The following is a 23,111-nucleotide window of genomic DNA, read 5'->3' on the forward strand; positions in this document are numbered from 1 at the left end:
GTGTAGTCACACCTCACACCACAACCCACAGCATTTATCCTGTGGAGTCACACCTCACACCGCACCCCACAGCATTTATCCTGTGTAGTCACACCTCACACCACACCCCACAGCATTAATCCTGTGTAGTCTCACCTCACACCACACCCCACAGCATTTATCCTGTGTAGTCACACCTCACACCACACACCACAGCATTTATCATGTGTAGTCACACCTCACACCACACCCCACAGCATTTATACTGTGTAGTCACACCACACCACACAGCATTTATCCTGTGTAGTCACACCTCACACCACATCCCACAGCATTTATCCTGCGTAGTCACACCACACCCCACAGCATTTATCCTGTGTAGTCACACATCACACCACATCCCACAGCATTTATCCTGTGTAGTCACACCTCTCACCATACCCCACAGCATTTATCATGTGTAGTCACACCTCACGCCACACCCCACAGCATTTATCCTGTGTACTACTCACACCACACCCCACAGCATTTATCCTGTGTAGTCACACGTCACACCACACCCCACAGCATTTATCCTGTGTAGTCACACCTCACACCACACCCCACAGCATTTATCCTGTGTAGTCACACGTCACACCACACCCCACAGCATTTATCCTGTGTAATCACACCACACCCCACAGCATTTATCCTGTGTAGTCACACGTCACACCACACCCCACAGCATTTATCCTGTGTAGTCACACCTCACACCACATCCCACAGCATTTATCCTGTGTAGTCACACCTCACACCACACCCCACAGCATTTATCCTGTGTAGTCACACCTCACACCACACCCCACAGCATTTATCCTGTGTAGTCACACCTCACACCAGACCCCACAGCATTTATCCTGTGTAATCTCACCTCACAGCACAACACACAGCATTTATCCTGTGTAGTCACACCTCACACCACATCCCACAGATTTATCCTGTGTAGTCACAGCTCACACCACACCCCACAGCATTTATCCTGTGTAGTCACAACTCACGCCAGACCCCACAGCATTTATCCTGTGTAGTCGCACCTCACACCACACCCCACAGCATTTATCCTGTGCAGTTACACCTCACACCACACCCCACATCATTTATCCTGTGTAGTCTCACCTCACACCACACCCCACAGCATTTATCCTGTGTAATCACACCTCACACCACATCCCACAGCATTTATCCTGTGTAGTCTCACCTCACACCACAACCCACAGCATTTATCCTGTGTAGTCACACCTCACACCACAACCCACAGCATTTATCCTGTGTAGTCACACCTCACGCCAGACCCCACAGCATTTATCCTGTGTAGTCACACCTCACACCACATCCCACAGCATTTATCCTGTGTAGTCTCACCACACCCCACAGCATTTATCCTGTGTAATCACACCTCACACCACATCCCACAGCATTTATCCTGTGTAGTCACACCACACCCCACAGCATTTATCCTGTGTAATCACAACTCACACCACACCCCTCAGCATTTATCCTATGTAGCTACACCTCACACCACACCCAACAGCATTTATCCTGTGTAGTCACACCTCACACCACAACCCACAGCATTTATCCTGTGTAGTCACACCTCACTCCACACCCCACAGCATTTATCCTGTGTAGTCACACCACACCCCACAGCATTTATCCTGTGTAGTCATACCTCACACCACATCCCACAGCATTTATCCTGTGTAGTCACACCTCACACCGCACCCCACAGCATTTATCCTGTGTAATCACACCTCACACCACACCCCACAGCATTTATCCTGTGTAGTCACACCTCACACCACAACCCACAGCATTTATCCTGTGTAGTCACACCTCACACCACAACCCACAGCATTTATCCTGTGGAGTCACACCTCACACCGCACCCCACAGCATTTATCCTGTGTAATCACACCTCACACCACACCCCACAGCATTTATCCTGTTTAATCACACCACACCCCTCAGCATTTATCCTGTGTAGCTACACCTAAAACCACACCCCACAGCATTTATCCTGTTTAATCACACCTCACACCACAACCCACAGCATTTATGCTGTGTAGTCACACCTCACACCACACCCCACAGCATTTATCCTGTGTAGTCACACCTCACGCCACACCCCACAGCATTTACCCTGTGTAGTCACACCTCACACCAGACCCCACAGCATTTATCCTGTGTAGTCTCACCTCACAGCACAACCCACAGCATTTATCCTGTGTAGTCACACCTCACACCACACCCCACAGCATTTATCCTGTGCAGTCACACCTCACACCACACCCCACAGCATTTATCCTGTGCAGTTACACCTCACACCACACCCCACAGCATTTATCCTGTGCAGTCACACCTCACACCACACCCCACAGCATTTATCCTGTGTAATCACAACTCACACCACACCCTTCAGCATTTATCCTGTGTAGTCACACCTCACACCACACCCCACAGCAATTATCCTGTTTAATCACACCTCACACCACAACCCACAGCATTTATCCTGTGTAGTCACACCACACCCCACAGCATTTATCCTGTGTAGTCACACCTCACACCACATCCCACAGCATTTATCCTGTGTAGTCACACCTCACACCGCACCCCACAGCATTTATCCTGTGTAATCACACCTCACACCACACTCCACAGCATTTATCCTGTGTAGTCACACCTCACACCACACCCCACAGCATTTATCCTGTGTAGTCACACCTCACACCACACCCCACAGCATTTATCCTGTGTAGTCACACCTCACACCACACCCCACAGCATTTATCATGTGTAATCACACCTCACACCACACCCCACAGCATTTATCCTGTGTAGTCACACCCACACCACACCCCACAGCATTTATCCTGTGTAGTCACACCACACCCCACACCCCACAGCATTTATCCTGTGTAGTCACACCCACACCACACCCCACAGCATTTATACTGTGTAGTCACACCACACCCCACAGCATTTATCCTGTGTAGTCACACCTCACACCACATCCCACAGCATTTATCCTGTGTAGTCACACCTCACACCGCACCCCACAGCATTTATCCTGTGTAATCACACCTCACACCACACTCCACAGCATTTATCCTGTGTAGTCACACCTCACACCACACCCCACAGCATTTATCCTGTGTAGTCACACCTCACACCACACCCCACAGCATTTATCCTGTGTAGTCACACCTCACACCACACCCCACAGCATTTATCCTGTGTAGTCACACCCACACCACACCCCACAGCATTTATCCTGTGTAGTCACACCACACCCCACACCCCACAGCATTTATCCTGTGTAGTCACACCTCACACCACACCCCACAGCATTTATCCTCTGTAGTCACACCTCACACCACACCCCACTGCATTTATCCTGTGTAGTCACACCTCACACCACACCCCACTGCATTTATCCTGTGTACTCACACCTCACACCACACCCCACAGCATTTATCCTGTGTAGTCACACCTCACACCACACCCCACAGCATTTATCCTGTTCAATCACACCTCACACCACAACCCACAGCATTTATCCTGTGTAGTCACACCTCACACCACACCCAACAGCATTTATCCTGTGTAGTCACACCTCACACCACATCCCACAGCATTTATCCTGTGTAGTCACACCTCACACCACACCCCACAGCATTTATCCTGTGTAGTCACACCTCACGCCACACCCCACAGCATTTATCCTGTGTAGTCACACCTCACACCACACCCCACAACATTTATCCTGTGTAGTCTCACCTCACACCACATCCCACAGCATTTATTCTGTGTAGTCACACCTCACACCACACCCCACAGCATTCATCCTGTGTAGTCACACCTCACACCATACCCCACAGCATTTATCATGTGTAGTCGCACACCACACCACACCCCACAGCATTTATCCTGTTTAATCACACCTCAGACCACAACCCACAGCATTTATCCTGTGTAGTCACACCTCACGCCACACCCCACAGCATTTATCCTGCGTAGTCACACCTCACACCACACCCCACAGCATTAATCCTGTGTAGTCTCACCTCACACCACACCACACAGCATTTATCCTGTGTAGTCACACCTCACACCACACACCACAGCATTTATCATGTGTAGTCACACCTCACACCACACCCCACAGCATTTATACTGTGTAGTCACACCACACCCCACAGCATTTATCCTGTGTAGTCACACCTCACACCACATCCCACAGCATTTATCCTGCGTAGTCACACCACACCCCACAGCATTTATCCTGTGTAGTCACACCTCACACCACACCCCACAGCATTTATCCTGTGTAGTCACACATCACACACCACATCCCACAGCATTTATCCTGCGTAGTCACACCAAACCCCACAGCATTTATCCTGTGTAGTCACACATCACACCACATCCCACAGCATTTATCCTGTGTAGTCACACCTCTCACCATACCCCACAGCATTTATCATGTGTAGTCACACCTCACGCCACACCCCACAGCATTTATCCTGTGTACTACTCACACCACACCCCACAGCATTTATCCTGTGTAGTTACACCTCACACCACACCCCACACCATTTATCCTGTGTAGTCACACCTCACACCACACACCACAGCATTTATCCTGTGTCGTCTCACCTCACACCACAACCCACAGCATTTATCCTGTGTAGTCACACCTCACACCACACCCCACAGCATTTATCCTGTGTAATCACACATCACACCACAACCCACAGCATTTATCCTGTGTAGTCACACCTCACACCACACACCACAGCATTTATCCTGTGTCGTCTCACCTCACACCACACCCCATAGCATTTATCCTGTGTAGTCACACCTCACACCACACCCCACAGCATTTATCCTGTGTAGTCACACCTCACAGCACACACCACAGCATTTATCATGTGTAGTCACACCTCACGCCACACCCCACAGCATTTATCCTGTGTAGTCACACCTCACACCACACCCCTCAGCATTTATCCTGTGTAATCACACCTCACAACACACCCCACAGCACTTATCCTGTGTAGTCTCACCTCACACCACACCCCACAGCATTTATCCTGTGTAGTCACACCTCACACCACACCCCACAGCATTTATCCTGCGTAGTCACACCTCACACCACAACCCACAGCATTTATCCTGTGTAGTCACACCTCACACCACACCCCACAGCACTTATCCTGTGTAGTCTCACCTCACACCACACCCCACAGAATTTATCATGTGTAGTCACACCTCACACCACACCCCACAGCATTTATCCTGTGTAGTCACACCTCACACCACACCCCACAGTATTTATCCTGTGTAGTCACTCCTCACACCACACCCCACAGCATTTATCCTGTGTAGTCACTCCTCACACCACACCCCACAGCATTTATCCTGTGTAGTCACACCTCACACCACATCCCACAGCATTTACCATGTGTAGTCTCACCTCACACCACATCCCACAGCATTTATCCTGTGTAGTCACACCTCACACCACACCCCACAGCATTTATCCTGTGTAGTCACACCTCACTCCACACCCCACAGCATTTATCCTGTGTAGTCACACCACACCCCACAGCATTTATCCTGTGTCGTCACACCTCACACCACACCCCACAGCATTTACCATGTGTAGTCTCACCTCACACCACATCCCACAGCATTTATCCTGTGTAGTCACACCTCACACCACACCCCACAGCATTTATCATGTGTAGTCTCACCTCACACCACACCCCACAGCATTTATCATGTGTAGTCACACCTCACACCACACCCCACAGTATTTATCCTGTGTAGTCACACCTCACGCCACACCACACAGCATTTATCATGTGTAGTCACACCTCACACCACACCCCATAGCATTTATCCTGTGTAGTCACACCACACACCACAGCATTTATCCTGAAGGGTCACACCTCACACCACACACCACAGCATTTATCATGTGTAGTCACACCTCACACCACACCCCATAGCATTTATCCTGTGTAGTCACACCACACACCACAGCATTTATCCTGAAGGGTCACACCTCACACCACACACCACAGCATTTATCCTGTGTACTCACACCTCACACCACACCCCACAGCATTTATCCTGTGTAGTTACACCTCACACCACACCCCACAGCATTTATCCTGTGTAGTCACACCTCACACCACACCCCACAGCATTTATCCTGTGTAGTTACACCTCACACCACACCCCACAGCATTTATCCTGTGTAGTCACACCTCACACCACACCCCACAACATTTATCCTGTGTAGTCACACCTCACACCACACCCCACAGCATTTATCCTGTGTAATCACACCTCACACCACACCCCACAGCACTTATCCTGTGTAGTCTCACCTCACACCACACCCCACAGCATTTATCATGTGTAGTCACACCTCACACCACACCCCACAGCATTTATCCTGTGTAGTCACACCTCACACCACACCCCACAGCATTTATCATGTGTAGTCACACCTCACACCACACCCCACAGCATTTATCCTGTGTAGTCACACCTCACACCACACCCCACAGCATTTATCCTGAAGGGTCACACCTCACACCACACACCACAGCATTTATCATGTGTAGTCACACCTCACGCCACACCCCACAGCATTTATCCTGAAGGGTCACACCTCACACCACACACCACAGCATTTATCATGTGTAGTCACACCTCACGCCACACCCCACAGCATTTATCCTGTAGGGTCACACCTCACGCCACACCCCACAGCATTTATCCTGTAGGGTCACACCTCACACCACACCCCACAGCATTTATCCTGTGTAGTCACTCCTCACACCACACCCCACAGCATTTATCCTGTGTAGTTACACCTCACACCACACCCCACAGCATTTATCCTGTGTAGTCACACCTCACAACACACACCACAGCATTTATCCTGTGTAGTCTCACCTCACACCACACCCCACAGCATTTATCCTGTGTAGTCACACCTCACACCACACCCCACAGCATTTATCCTGTGTAATCACACCTCACACCACACCCCACAGCATTTATCATGTGTAGTCACACCTCACACCACACCCCACAGTATTTATCCTGTGTAGTCACACCTCACGCCACACCACACAGCATTTATCATGTATAGTCACACCTCACACCACACCCCATGGCATTTATCCTGTGTAGTCACACCACACACCACAGCATTTATCCTGAAGGGTCACACCTCACACCACACACCACAGCATTTATCATGTGTAGTCACACCTCACACCACACCCCATAGCATTTATCCTGTGTAGTCACACCACACACCACAGCATTTATCCTGAAGGGTCACACCTCACACCACACACCACAGCATTTATCCTGTGTAGTCACACCTCACACCACACCCCACAGCATTTATCCTGTGTAGTTACACCTCACACCACACCCCACAGCATTTATCCTGTGTAGTCACACCTCACACCACACCCCACAGCATTTATCCTGTGTAGTTACACCTCACAACACACCCCACAGCATTTATCCTGTGTAGTCACACCTCACACCACACCCCACAAAATTTATCCTGTGTAATCACACCTCACACCACACCCCACAGCACTTATCCTGTGTAGTCTCACCTCACACCACACCCCACAGCATTTATCATGTGTAGTCACACCTCACACCACACCCCACAGCATTTATCCTGTGTAGTCACACCTCACACCACACCCCACAGCATTTATCATGTGTAGTCACACCTCACACCACACCCCACAGCATTTATCCTGTGTAGTCACACCTCACACCACACCCCACAGCATTTATCCTGAAGGGTCACACCTCACACCACACACCACAGCATTTATCATGTGTAGTCACACCTCACGCCACACTCCACAGCATTTATCCTGAAGGGTCACACCTCACACCACACACCACAGCATTTATCATGTGTAGTCACACCTCACGCCACACCCCACAGCATTTATCCTGTAGGGTCACACCTCACACCACACCCCACAGCATTTATCCTGTGTAGTTACACCTCACACCACACCCCACAGCATTTATCCTGTGTAGTTACACCTCACACCACACCCCACAGCATTTATCCTGTGTAGTCACACCTCACAACACACACCACAGCATTTATCCTGTGTAGTCTCACCTCACACCACACCCCACAGCATTTATCCTGTGTAGTCACACCTCACACCACACCCCACAGCATTTATCCTGTGTAATCACACCTCACACCACACCCCACAGCACTTATCCTGTGTAGTCTCACCTCACACCACACCCCACAGCACTTATCCTGTGTAGTCTCACCTCACACCACACCCCACAGTATTTATCCTCGGTAGTCACACCTCACACCACACTCCACAGCATTTATCCTGTGTAGTTACACCTCACACCACACCCCACAGCATTTATCCTGTGTAGTCTCACCTCACACCACACCCCACAGCATTTATCCTGTGTAGTTATACCTCACACCACACTCCACAGCATTTATCCTGTGTAGTTACACCTCACACCACACTCCACAGCATTTATCCTGTGTAATCACACCTCACACCACATCCCACAGCATTTATCCTGTGTAGTTACACCTCACACCACACCCCACAGCATTTATCCTGTGTAGTCACAGCTCACACCACACCCCACAGCATTTATCCTCTGTAGTCACACCACACCCCACAGCATTTATCCTGTGTAGTCACACCTCACACCACACCCCACAGCATTTATCCTGTGTAGTCACACCACACCCCACAGCATTTATCCTGTGTAGTCACACCTCACACCACACCCCACAGCATTTATCCTGTGTAGTCACAGCTCACACCACACCCCACAGCATTTATCCTGTGTAGTCACACCACACCCCACAGCATTTATCCTGTGTAGTCACACCTCACACCACACCCCACAGCATTTATCCTGTGTAGTCATACCTCACACCACACCCCACAGCATTTATCCTGTGTAGTCACACCTCACACCACAACCCACAGCATTTATCCTGTGTAGTCACACCTCACACCACAACCCACAGCATTTATCCTGTGTAGTCACAGCTCACACCACACCCCACAGCATTTATCCTGTGTAGTCACACCACACCCCACAGCATTTATCCTGTGTAGTCACACCTCACACCACACCCCACAGCATTTATCCTGTGTAGTCATACCTCACACCACACCCCACAGCATTTATCCTGTGTAGTCATACCTCACACCACACCCCACAGCATTTATCCTGTGTAGTCACACCACACCCCACAGCATTTATCCTGTGTAGTCACACCTCACACCACACCCCACAGCATTTATCCTGTGTAGTCACACCTCACACCACACCCCACAGCATTTAACCTGTGTAGTCACACCTCACACCACACCCCACAGCATTTATCCTGTGTAGTCTCACCTCACACCACACCCCACAGCATTTATCCTGTGTAGTCTCACCTCACACCACACCCCACAGCTTTTATCCTGTGTAGTCACAGCTCACACCACACCCCACAGCATTTATCCTGTGTAAGCACACCTAACACCACTCCCCACAGCATTTATCATGCGTAGTCACACCTCACACCACACCCCACAGCATTTATCCTGTGTAGTCTCACCTCACACCACATCCAACATTATTTATCCTGTGTAGTCACATCTCACGCCAAACCCCACAGCATTTATCCTGTGTAGTCACACCCCACACCACACCCCACAGCATTTATCCTGTGTAGTCTCACCTCACACCACACCCCACAGCTTTTATCCTGTGTAGTCACAGCTCACACCACACCCCACAGTATTTATCCTGTGTAAGCACACCTCACACCACACCCCACAGCATTTATCATGTGTAGTCACACCTCACACCACACCCCACAGCATTTATCCTGTCTAGTCTCACCTCACACCACATCCCACAGTATTTATCCTGTGTAGTCACATCTCACGCCAAACCCCACAGCATTTATCCTGTGTAGTCACACCCCACACCACACCCCACAGCATTTAACCTGTGTAGTCACACCTCACACCACACCCCACAGCATTTATCCTGTGTAGTCTCACCTCACACCACACCCCACAGCATTTATCCTGTGTAGTCTCACCTCACACCACACCCCACAGCTTTTATCCTGTGTAGTCACAGCTCACACCACACCCCACAGTATTTATGTTGTGCAAGCACACCTCACACCACACTCCACAGCATTTATCATGTGTAGTCAAACCTCACACCACACCCCACAGCATTTATCCTGTGTAGTCTCACCTCACACCACATCCCACAGTATTTATCCTGTGTAGTCACACCCCACAGCATTTATCCTGTGTAGTCACACCTCACACCACACCCCACTGCATTTATCCTGTGTAGTCACACCTCACACCACACCCCACAGCATTTATCCTGTGTAATCACACCTCACACCACACCCCACAGCATTTATCCTGTGTAGTCATACCTCACACCATATCCCACAGCATTTATCCTGTGTAGTTACACCTCAAACCACAGCCCACTGCATTTATCCTGTGTAGTCACACCTCACACCACATCCCACAGCATTTATCCTGTGTAGTCACACCTGACACCACATCCCACAGCATTTATCCTGTGTAGTCACACCTCACACCACATCCCACAGCATTTATCCTGTGTAGTTACACCTCACACCACATCCCGCAGCATTTATCCTGTGTAATCACACCTCACACCACAACCCACAGCATTTATCCTGTGTAATCACACCTCACACCACACCCCACAGCATTTATCCTGTGTAATCTCACCTCACACCACACTCCACTGCATTTATCCTGTGTAGTCACACCTCACACCACACCCCACTGCATTTATCCTGTGTAGTCACACCTCACACCACACCCCACTGCATTTATCCTGTGTAGTCACACCTCACACCACACCCCACAGCATTTATCCTGTGTAATCACACCTCACACCACACCCCACAGCATTTATCCTGTGTAGTCACACCTCACACCACACCCCACTGCATTTATCCTGTGTAATCACACCTCACACCACACCCCACAGCATTTATCCTGTGTAGTCACACCTCACACCACACCCCACTGCATTTATCCTGTGTAGTCACACCTCACACCACACCCCACAGCATTTATCCTGTGTAATCACACCTTACACCACACCCCACAGCATTTATCCTGTGTCGTCATACCTCACACCATATCCCACAGCATTTATCCTGTGTAGTTACACCTCACACCACACCCCACAGCATTTATCCTGTGTAATCACACCTCACACCACATCCGATAGCATTTATCCTGTGTAGTTACACCTCACATCACATCCCACAGCATTTATCTTGTGTAGTTACACTTCACACCACATCCCACAGCATTTATCCTGTGTAGTCACACCTCACATCACATCCCACAGCATTTATCCTGTGTAGTCACACCTCACATCACATCCCACAGCATTTATCCTGTGTAGTCACACCTCACACCACATCCCACAGCATTTATCCTGTGTAGTCACACCTCACACCACATCCCACAGCATTCATCCTGTGTAGTCACACCTCACACCACACCCCACAGCATTTATCCTGTGTAGTCACACCTCACACCCCCCCCCACAGCATTTATCCTGTGTAGTTACACCTCACACCACATCCCGCAGCATTTATCCTGTGTAGTCACACCTCACGCCACACCCCACAGCATTTATCCTGTGTAGTCACACCACACACAGCACCCCACAGCATTTATCCTGTGTAGTCACACCTCACACCACACCCCACAGCATTTATCCTGTGTAGTTACACCTCACACCACACCCCACAGCATTTATCCTGTGTAGTTACACCTCACACCACACCCCACAGCATTTATCCTGTGTAGTTACACCTCACACCACATCCCACAGCATTTATCCTGTGTAGTCACACCACACACCACAGCATTTATCCTGTGTAGTCACACCACACACCACAGCATTTGTCCTGTGTAGTCACACCTCACACCACACCCCACAGTATTTATCATGTGTAGTCACACCTCACACCACACACCACAGCATTTATCCTGTGTAGTCACACCTCACACCACACACCACAGCATTTATCATGTGTAGTCACACCTCACTCCACACCCCACAGCATTTATACTGTGTAGTCACACCACACCACAACCCACAGCATTTATCCTGTGTAGTCACACCTCACTCCACACCCCACAGCATTTATACTGTGTAGTCACACCACACCCCACAGCATTTATCATGTGTAGTCACACCTCACTCCACACCCCACAGCATTTATACTGTGTAGTCACACCACACCCCACAGCATTTATCCTGTGTAATCACACCTCACACCACACCCCACAGCATTTATCCTGTGTAATCACACCTTACACCACACCCCACAGCATTTATCCTGTGTAGTCACACCTCACACCACACCCCACAGCATTTATCCTGTGTAGTCACTCCTCACACCACACCCCACTGCATTTATCCTGTGTAGTCTCACCTCACACCACACCCCACAGCATTTATCCTGTGTAATCACACCTCACACCACACCCCACAGCATTTATCCTGTGTAGTCACACCTCACACCGCACCCCACAGCATTTATCCTGTGTAGTCTCACCTCACACCACGCCCCACAGCATTTATCCTGTGTAATCACACCTTACACCACACCCCACAGCATTTATCCTGTGTCGTCATACCTCACACCATATCCCACAGCATTTATCCTGTGTAGTTACACCTCACAACACACCCCACAGCATTTATCCTGTGTAGTCACACCTCACACCACACCCCACAGCATTTATCTTGTGTACTTACACTTCACACCACACCCCACAGCATTTATCCTGTGTAGTCACACCTCACACCACACCCCACAGCATTTATCTTGTGTACTTACACTTCACACCACATCCCACAGCATTTATCCTGTGTAGTCACACCTCACACCACACCCCACAGCATTTATCCTGTGTAGTTACACCTCACAACACACCCCACAGCATTTATCCTGTGTAGTCACACCTCACACCACACCCCACAGCATTTATCCTGTGTAGTTACACCTCACACCACACCCCACTGCATTTATCCTGTGTAGTCTCACCTCACACCACACCCCACAGCATTTATCCTGTGTAATCACACCTCACAACACACCCCACAGCATTTATCCTGTGTAGTTACACCTCACACCACATCCCACAGCATTTATCCTGTGTAGTCACACCTCACACCACACCCCACAGCATTTATCCTGTGTAGTCTCACCACACTACACCCCACAGCATTTATCCTGTTTAGTCTCACCACACCACACCCCACAGCATTTATCCTGTGTAGTCACACCTCACACCACGCCCCACAGCATTTATCCTGTGTAGTCACACCTCACACCGCACCCCACAGCATTTATCCTGTGTAGTCACACCTCACACCACACCCCACAGCATTTATCCTGTGTAATCACACCTCACAACACACCCCACAGCATTTATCCTGTGTAGTCTCACCTCACACCACATCCCACAGCATTTATCCTGTGTAATCACACCTCACAACACACCCCACAGCATTTATCCTGTGTAATCACACCTCACACCACACCCCACAGCATTTATCCTGTGTAGTTACACCTCACAACACACCCCACAGCATTTATCCTGTGTAGTTACACCTCACAACACACCCCACAGCATTTATCCTGTGTAGTCTCACCACACCACACCCCACAGCATTTATCCTGTGTAGTCTCACCACACCACACCCCACAGCATTTATCCTGTGTAGTCACACCTCACACCGCACCCCACAGCATTTATCCTGTGTAGTCACACCACACCCCACAGCATTTATCCTGTGTACTTTCACCTCACAACACACCCCACAGCATTTATCCTGTGTAGTCACACCTCACACCACAACCCACAGCATTTATCCTGTGTAATCACACATCACACCACACCCCACAGCATTTATCCTGTGTAGTTACACCTCACAACACACCCCACAGCATTTATCCTGTGTAGTCTCACCACACCACACCCCACAGCATTTATCCTGTGTAGTCTCACCACACCACACCCCACAGCATTTATCCTGTGTAGTCACACCTCACACCGCACCCCACAGCATTTATCCTGTGTAGTCACACCACACCCCACAGCATTTATCCTGTGTAGTTACACCTCACAACACACCCCACAGCATTTATCCTGTGTAGTCACACCTCACACCACAACCCACAGCATTTATCCTGTGTAATCACATATCACACCACACCCCACAGCATTTATCATGTGTAGTCACACCTCACACCGCACCCCACAGCATTTATCCTGTGTAGTCTCACCTCACACCACATCCCACAGCATTTATCCTGTGTAGTCACACCTCTCACCACACCCCACAGCATTTATCCTGTGTAGTCACACCTCACACCACACCCCACAGCATTTATCCTGTGTAGTCACACCTCACACCACACACCACAGCATTTATCCTGTGTAATCACACCTCACACCACACCCCACAGCATTTATCTTGTGTACTTACACTTCACACCACATCCCACAGCATTTATCCTGTGTAGTCACACCTCACACCACACCCCACAGCTTTCTCCTGTGTAGTCACACCACACCCCACAGCTTTCTCCTGTGTAGTCACACCTCACGCCACAGCATTTATCCTGTGTAGTCACACCTCACACCACACCCCACAGCTTTCTCCTGTGTAGTCACACCACACCCCACAGCATTTATCCTGTGTAGTCACACCTCACACCACACCCCACGGCTTTCTCCTGTGTAGTCACACCACACCCCACAGCATTTATCCTGTGTAGTCCTCACACCACACACAACACCCCACAGCATTTATCCGATATCAGGCAGGGACATACTCCCACCCATAGCTTCAGTCATTATTTCAATATTTAAGGGGTTTGAAATGATGAACACGTATTAAAGATGGTTAACTCAATGTTGAATTTCGTGGAATCTCCTTTGCCTTGAGTTGATGAGGTTCTATGTCCATGGATTTCTCCTCCTTTATGACCATAACACTTTGGAGCAGAACCCGGCCTTTCAGCCACAGCCAGTCAAACCTGTTCCACCATTCCATGATGGCTGATTTATTTTCCCCCTCAATCCTATTCTGCCTTCTGCCCATAACATTTGGCACCCTGACACCGTTACCCATTGTATCTATCAACCTCCTACTTTATATATATCCAATGATATGGCCGCCACAGCTGTCTGTGCAATGAATTCCACACTTTGCCCTCTGTCTAAAGAAATTCCTCCTCAACTCACTTCTATTCTGAGTTTGTGCCTTTGATCCTAAACATCTTCTCCATGTCCGTTCTATCTCGGCCTTTCAATATTTGCTACATCTCCTTTAGCATTCTTTTTAGAACTTACTTTCTTGGCCAAGTTTTTGCTCGAGCTTTAATATCTCCAAAAACCACATAATGCAATTTTTTTTTCAGTGATGCAGTCTTTACAGTGATGTATAAATGTGAATAGTTCTATGAATAATATGAGTCTTTTGACGATGTCTCACATTGGTAGATTGATCTGGAAGATGAGGTCACATGGGATTCAGAGTGAGCCAATTGGTTACAAAGTATGGCTTGGAGGAAGGAGCCAGAGGGTAGTTTTTCAGACTGGATGACTGTGAACAGTGTTGTGCCAAAGGATCGGCTCTGGGTTCACTATTGTTTGTCATTTTGATGAATGATTTGGAGGAGAATGTTGGTACCCACCTCTCCACTTCCTCGATGTGCAGTTCTGGTCACCTTACTCTAGGAAGGGTGTGATTAAGCTTGAGAGGGTGCAGAAAATATTCATAGGGGTGTTACCAGGACTAGAGTGCAAGGAGAGACTGAATAGTTGGGACTGGAGAGTTTTCCCTGGAGCGAAGGAAGTGACCTTATACAAGTTTATAAAATAATGACAGGAATAGAGAGAAGTGGATTGACATGTTTTCCCCCAAAGGTGCCTAAAACTAGAGGGCATTGACTTAAGGTGAGACAGGAAAGTTTTAAAAGGGACCTAAGGATAGGTATTTCACACAAAGGATGAAATGAGGTACCAGAGAGAGAACATTACAACATTTAAAATAAATATGGATACATGCATGGATAGAGAAGATTTTGAGGGAGATGGGCTAAATGCAGGCAAATTGGATTGGCTCAGAAAGCCACTTTGACATTGATGTTGGGCTGAAAGTCCTACCTCTATATAGATAGCTCAATTTAAATTTCGTTATCGTAACCACATATGATGAAGCCTTCCTGAGGAGAAAACGGCGAGCTGCTAAGTGGAGAATTCTTTCCCAGCCACAGTGTAACTATCAGAAATCACCTCAGAGTAGTTTTCACCTCGCCGCCTTCCCACCCCCCTCCAACAGATAAAGCCATAATTTATGCAAATTGTAGGGACTATTGCAAGTTACATCAATGGCATCATTACCATTTTAAGTCAATGAACAAAAACATTCTGAGTTGAAAGAGACCTTGTGATCTATTGATTCGAAGCAACTGTCTGATGTTTTAATTGAAAAGGAAAAGGAGTTTGCAATTCAAAACAATGACTTTCTCCTCAGAAGTTAACATGGAGACTGGTAAAATATCAGCAACAAGCAGTCTGCATGTGCTCCCCGAGCTTAAGGAAGCTTTCCAACTACATGGCCTCAAACAGATATTGGCTCAACTTCCTTGAAGTGAACTGCAGGTCCTCTCCAGGTCATGAATGCCTAGCTAATGGACAGAATTTGGAAGATTAGTGGGATGAATTTACTGGCTGTTACCAGACGGGAATGGAATGGGGCGTTTCTCCTGATCCTCTCTCCCACCTCCAATGCCCTCCCACTACCCTACCCCTAACACTCGAGCCATCTGGGCCAATACAAGCAGAGCTGGGAACACTGAGCAGACTCACTCACTGAGTCAGTTGAACTGGGTTGCAGATGTCCTCCTTTGCCTGCTCAGTCCCCTGGTCCCCTGGCAACACTCCTTCTTGATCATTTTCCACACATTGCTGTTCACTTCTGACCCAAGAAGTGAATGGTTCACGGGAGGGTGGCCCTCCAAGCTCATCTGCAGAAACATCCTATTTCTACCTCTGATGCCTCTCTTCTTCCTTTTCAGGGTGGATGGGGTTCTGTCAGAGACCCTGACCTGGAGTTACACTCAGACTTCGTTTCTTTGTGGTGGTGGGACCTGCTTTCAGGGCTCGTGACTGGCCCCTTTTTGGTATCCCAAGGATACGGGCTAGAAGATGGGTGTGCCTTCGAGGTTCTGAGGCTTCACAGCCCTATCAATGAGCTGACTCTCTGTCAGTACCACTGACTGAAGGAAGAAAACGGACCTTCCAGAAAAGTGCATCAGATCTCGGGTGCACAGTACTTGTCAAATTACATGTGCTCCCTTTCTCTCTCTCTCTGTCTCATTGGTCGGGGAGAGTTTGTTGCCGATTCTCGAGTCGGGGAACCCGGAAAAATAGTGATGTGGCAGAATTTATCATTGCAAATCAGTGAGTTGTTTTGTTTATGTCTCCCCTCTCACTGCTCTTCTCTGAGAGAGACAGAGAGAAATAGAGAGAGAGAGAGAGAGACAGAGAGAGAGAGAGACAGAGAGAGACGGGGGGAGAAGAGAGAGAGAGAGAGAGAGAGAGAGAGGGAGAGAGAGAGAGAGGGAGACACTGTGGTATATCAAACTTGTTGGGTGAACAATTGTTTTTTATTGTACTGTAGATCATGGTCTTTCTTGGGGGCTTTACTATTGCTTGCTCAGTGGGTAGAAGGTGCTGATGCTTTTTGCTGAAGTAAGTGAGGAGGGAGAGGGCCGTTGCTTTGCTGCTGCTAGTGCATGGGAGTGGGAGTGGGGAGCTTTGGGGTTCTAAAATTGTGTACTGTCACTCATCTTTGGGACAATCTTCTGTTTTTGTGGATGTCTGTGAAGAATAAGAATTTCAAGATGTCGATTGCACATATTTCTCTGATGTGAAATGGAACTATTGAAATTATTGAAATTAGTGAATGATCACCTGTTGTAATATGGAGAGTGCACCTCTGGTACAGGATCAAGAAACATTAGATTTTTTAGTGACCTTTTTCTCCTTGGAAGCCAAATCAATTATTTTTGTTTGTTATAATAGAGTCATGGAGTTGTATAGCAGAGAAAGAGCCCATGTCCATGCCATCCTTTTCCCCATCTATGCCTATCCAATTTCTCCACATTTAGGATCACATTCTTATTCTAGTTCAATGTACTGTGCAATGATTTGATCTGTATCAACAGTATACAAGACAAGCTTTTCACTGTATCGTAGTATATCTGACAATAATAAACTAATACAAATACCAATATCTTGGATTCTGGCTTCTGCCCCCTTCCTTTCCCTGATGAAGTGTCTCAGCCTAATATGTCAACAGGTTATTCCTCTCCAGAGACACTGCCTGATCTGCTGAGTTCCTCCAACATTCTGTGTCTGTTGCTCAAGATTTCCGGTATCTGCAGAATCTCAATATTCTTCTGTCTTGACTATGTAAGTGTCTGTTTACTTAGCTGCTCTCTGTCCTTTACTGCTGGTGACTTTATTTTAGATTTTGTCTTAAAGCATCTATTATAAAAGAAAATGGAGCAAATTTAGATGGAGAATTGTCAGCACCATTATAAACTGAAATGTTAAGAACTTTGTGGGAATAAACGGGACCTTTTCAGAATGGCAGGCGGTGACTAGTGGGGTACCGCAAGGCTCAGTGCCGGGTCCCCAGTTGTTTACAATATATATTAATGACTTGGATGAGGGAATTAAGTGCAGCATCTCCAAGTTTGCGGATGACACGAAGCTGGGTGGCAGTGTTAGCTGTGAGGAGGATGCTAAGAGGATGCAGGGTGACTTGGATAGGTTGGGTGAGTGGGCAAATTCATGGCAGATGCAATTTAATGCAGATAAATGTGAAGTTATCCACTTTGGTGGCAAAAATAGGAAAACAGATTATTATCTGAATGGTGGCCGATTAGGAAAAGGGGAGGTGCAACGAGACCTGGGTGTCATTTGTTACGTACCCCGTAACTGGGTTGCCAAACCAGCAGAAATGGATCACTCAGTTAGAGTCTGGAGTACTAGAACTAAGAAAGTTTTATTAAACAAACAAGCAACACAGTAATCGAAAGGATAATAAATGCAACAGTTCAGTGATGATAAACACACATGTGCACAGCATTAAGATAACAGCATCAATCAAGCTCTATCGTTGTCTAGGGGTAAATGACCAATTTCAAAATGACTCAAAGTTCAGTCCAGTTAGTAGTTCAGTTCGCAGTAATCGTTGCCATGGCGGTGGACAACGTGGGGGAAGAGAGACAGAGAGAACAGGAACAACTGATCATTCAGAACGGCTTCACTCACAGACCAGCGAGATGGCTCACAAACAGCTTCTGGGCGGGTCCTTGGTGATGTCACCTGAGGTCACCGACTGTGACCCCTCCTCCAGATGCGGTCGATCCTCCGCAGTGAACCCGGCACCCAGGCAAGGGCGGACACACACCGGGTTCCCGCTGATCGTACCTTTCCACCCTTGTCGTTGTCTGGCACTTCTCACCCACTCGTGAGAGGCGCCCCGCTTCCAGGGTCTTGTTACCTCGGGTGGCGTGTGTGTCGCCTTAGCGAACCTGTCCCTTTTTATCCCCCTGCTGGGGTATCGCCTGTCCATCACTTCAAACAGTTCAGGGTTCAAAGGGGGAGCCGCTCCAGACAGCTCCCTCTCCCACGTCCCTCCATTACACATCTCCAGACGCTGCTCCGTTGTTCCTTATCTCTCCTTCCCCTGAGGGCAGGTGGCAGACCAACTGCTGATGCCACTGATGCTATCCCAGGCCAGCAAACATCTTAATTTTATGTGTATTCTCGTAACACTTCCCCCCTTTAAGGATTTTTACCGGGAGGTAAAAATTACAAACATGACTACATTATCTGATACATACACAATATACATCTTTAACAGTTATTTAGCTAATACAGAGAATTTGAAGCTGTCAACACCTTGACAGACAGTCATCACATTTTCTGTTCCTTTTACACGTGTTATTAATAATCCCTTAGACCAGGCTCCAACTCAGCAAACTTCATAGTGGCCAAAAACACTGATGAATTGCGACCAATGTAACCTCTCATTTGGTTTTGTCCCGGACCACAACAACAAGGGTCGTCCCATTCCGGCTCAGTTTTCTCTCGCAAGGGCTTAGTAGGAGGGGGACGGGTATTGACCGCAGAGTTATTGCAAAACTTCCTGCAGTACCCCACCATCTCCAAAAGCCTTCTGAGGGCCCTCTTGTCTGTCGGGGTTGGGAGGTCAGCGATAGCCTGCACTGTAGCTTGCATCACTGCCAGCTGCCCCTGTGTCACCACAATTCCCAGGTAAGTGACCTTCGTGTGGCCGAATTCATTTTTTTCAAGGTTCACTATCAAGCTGGCTTCAGACAGCCGTGTTAAATTGCCAATACACACCTCTGTGTTCATCAGCCCTTTAGTCACTGAATTACTCAAAAAATATGGGTGTTGTTTACTTGGCTGCCCTATTGTAACCACAATCACCCAACGTCCCAGTTCTTTGCATTTCCTCGGGACAATCAAACACATGGGTGCGAGTCGTTTAATTACTCCTTCGGGGATTAAGGGAGAGACCTTATCAGTAGACCTGGCCAAAACAATAGCCTTCTCCCATCTGACCGATCCCATCCTAATCTTTTCAAAATGGTTTTTTCCTCTTAGCAGGGGGCCCCTAGCTTCATTGATTTCCACGCTAACACCGACTAGGTTTGTTAGCATATCAAAAGCCGGTGACCGTCTCAGTTCGCGTCGGTCATGATCAATAACATTCTTCCCCCTGGGCAGCCGGTAAATCTCTTTCATGATTCCACCAACTGTTTCCTCCAGCACCGCAAAATGTCCACCGGGGGGTACCTCGTGGGCCATGTTAAAAACCTCATCCCCATAACTCTTTTGCACCACCCCCCACTCCTCATCTGCGGATACTGTCCTTGATTTCCCTTTCTTCCTTAGCACTTCCTCATCCGCACAATAGCTTGTCAAGGCTGTGTCAGAGAGAGCGGTCTCGGCAAAAACCATCAGCCCCTCGTCTCGCTCCTGCGTCTGCACAAATTCTTTCCTGGCTACTGCTACGTCCGTCCCAGCTCCCTCACTACCTCTTATCTCACTACACCCTGTCTCATACAAGGTTGGCAGAAATGTTTCAGCCAAATTCACCATCGCGGGCGGGGCCTCCATGCTGGCAGGCTGACCCGTCAATCTCACGACTGGGAACACGATTCCTCCGGCGATGTCATTACCGAGCAAGACTTCCACGTCTTTCATCGGTAATTCGGACCTCACCCCAATCGTGACTAGTCCAGAGACCAGGTTGCTCTGTAAGTGTATCTGGTGCAAAGGGACTGACTCTGTCCCTTCCCCAACACCTTTGACCTCTACCTCCCCAGTCCGGGTCTCTGAGCTAAACTCTAATACACTCTTCAGTATTAGTGACTGACACGCTCCCGTGTCTCTCCAGATCCGCACTGGAACTGGTTTTAACCTCTCCTTCACTGACACCAATCCGGCCGAGATAAACCTCTCGCGCCCTTCCTGGACTTTTTCAGACCTGTCCTTCCCTAGCGGTTCGCTTAACAGCTCAATACAGCCATTCAAAATTTCCGCTTTTCCTTTCCCCGTCTCCTTCCTTGGGGCAAAGCACCTGGACGCAAAGTGTCCGACTTTCCCACAATTATAACAGACGACCCCAGGAGACTTCCTACCAGACTGCTCCCGGTCTACCTTATCCTTTTCACTAGTCCCCGGCTTACTTTCTGACTTTTCCGGCGGACTCTCCCCGCCGTCCTGACTACCCTTCTGGTAGCCTTTACTCGGGGCAACCTTCATTTTATGCGTCAACGCATACTCATCCGCTAACTTAGCAGTTGCGGCTAACGTGGCTGCCTCTTTCTCATCGAGGTAGGGTCTCATACCCTCAGGGACACAACCTTTAAACTGCTCAATCAGAATCAGCTGCAGCAGTCTGTCATAATCCCCCTCTACCCCCTTCGAGGCGCACCAACGCTCACAATATGTTTGCATCTCACGGGCAAACTCCAAATACGTGCGGTCCCACTGCTTCCTCGCATTCCGGAACCTCTGCCGGTATGCCTCCGGGACCAACTCATAAATCCTGAGGATGGCCTCTTTCACCACCTCATACCTCTGGGCATCTTCCGCGGATAAAGCTGAGTAAGCTTCTTGGGCCTTCCCTTTCAGTACACTCTGAAGTAAAACAACCCACTTATCCCTCGGCCATTCCTGACTTATAGCCACCTTTTCGAAGTGGAGAAAGTACCGATCCACATCGGTATCGTCAAATGGGGGAACCAGCCTAACCTCCTGGGTCGCCCGGAACCCTCCACCTTGGTTCGGCACGAGCCCCTGCTCGGCCCTTATCTTTAACTTCTCCAGCTCAAATTCCCTTTCCCTCTGTTTCTCCTCTCTCTCCAACTGTCTGTCCCTCTCTCTCTCTTCTCTCTCCAACTGTCTCTCTCTCTCTTGCCTTTCTACCTCTTTCTCTCTCTCCCGCCTTTCTAACTCTTTCTCTTTCTCCTGCCTTTCTAACTCTTTCTCTCTCTCCCGCCTTTCTAACTCTCTCTCTTTCTCCTGCCTTTCTAACTGCTTCTCTTCGTGTTCTAACTGCCGTACCCGGAACTCGTGCTCGAGTCTCAGTTTTTCAAGCTGTACCTGTACCGCGTCTCCAGCAGGTTTTTCAATAGACACCACCCCCAGCTCACCTTGGGGAAACACACCTTTAGATACATAGTGCTCTACAATAGCTCTGTGTATCTCCTCTCTCCTCATTGTCGACTTCACCTTAGCAAGATTCACCCGTTTGGCCACAGCTATCAATTCCGATTTCCTGGCATCCTCTAATGCCTCCAAGGTCGGCGCCTTTATAAA

Source organism: Mobula hypostoma, chromosome 9, assembly GCF_963921235.1.
Source record: "Mobula hypostoma chromosome 9, sMobHyp1.1, whole genome shotgun sequence".
NCBI classification, from domain to species: Eukaryota; Metazoa; Chordata; class Chondrichthyes; order Myliobatiformes; family Myliobatidae; genus Mobula; species Mobula hypostoma.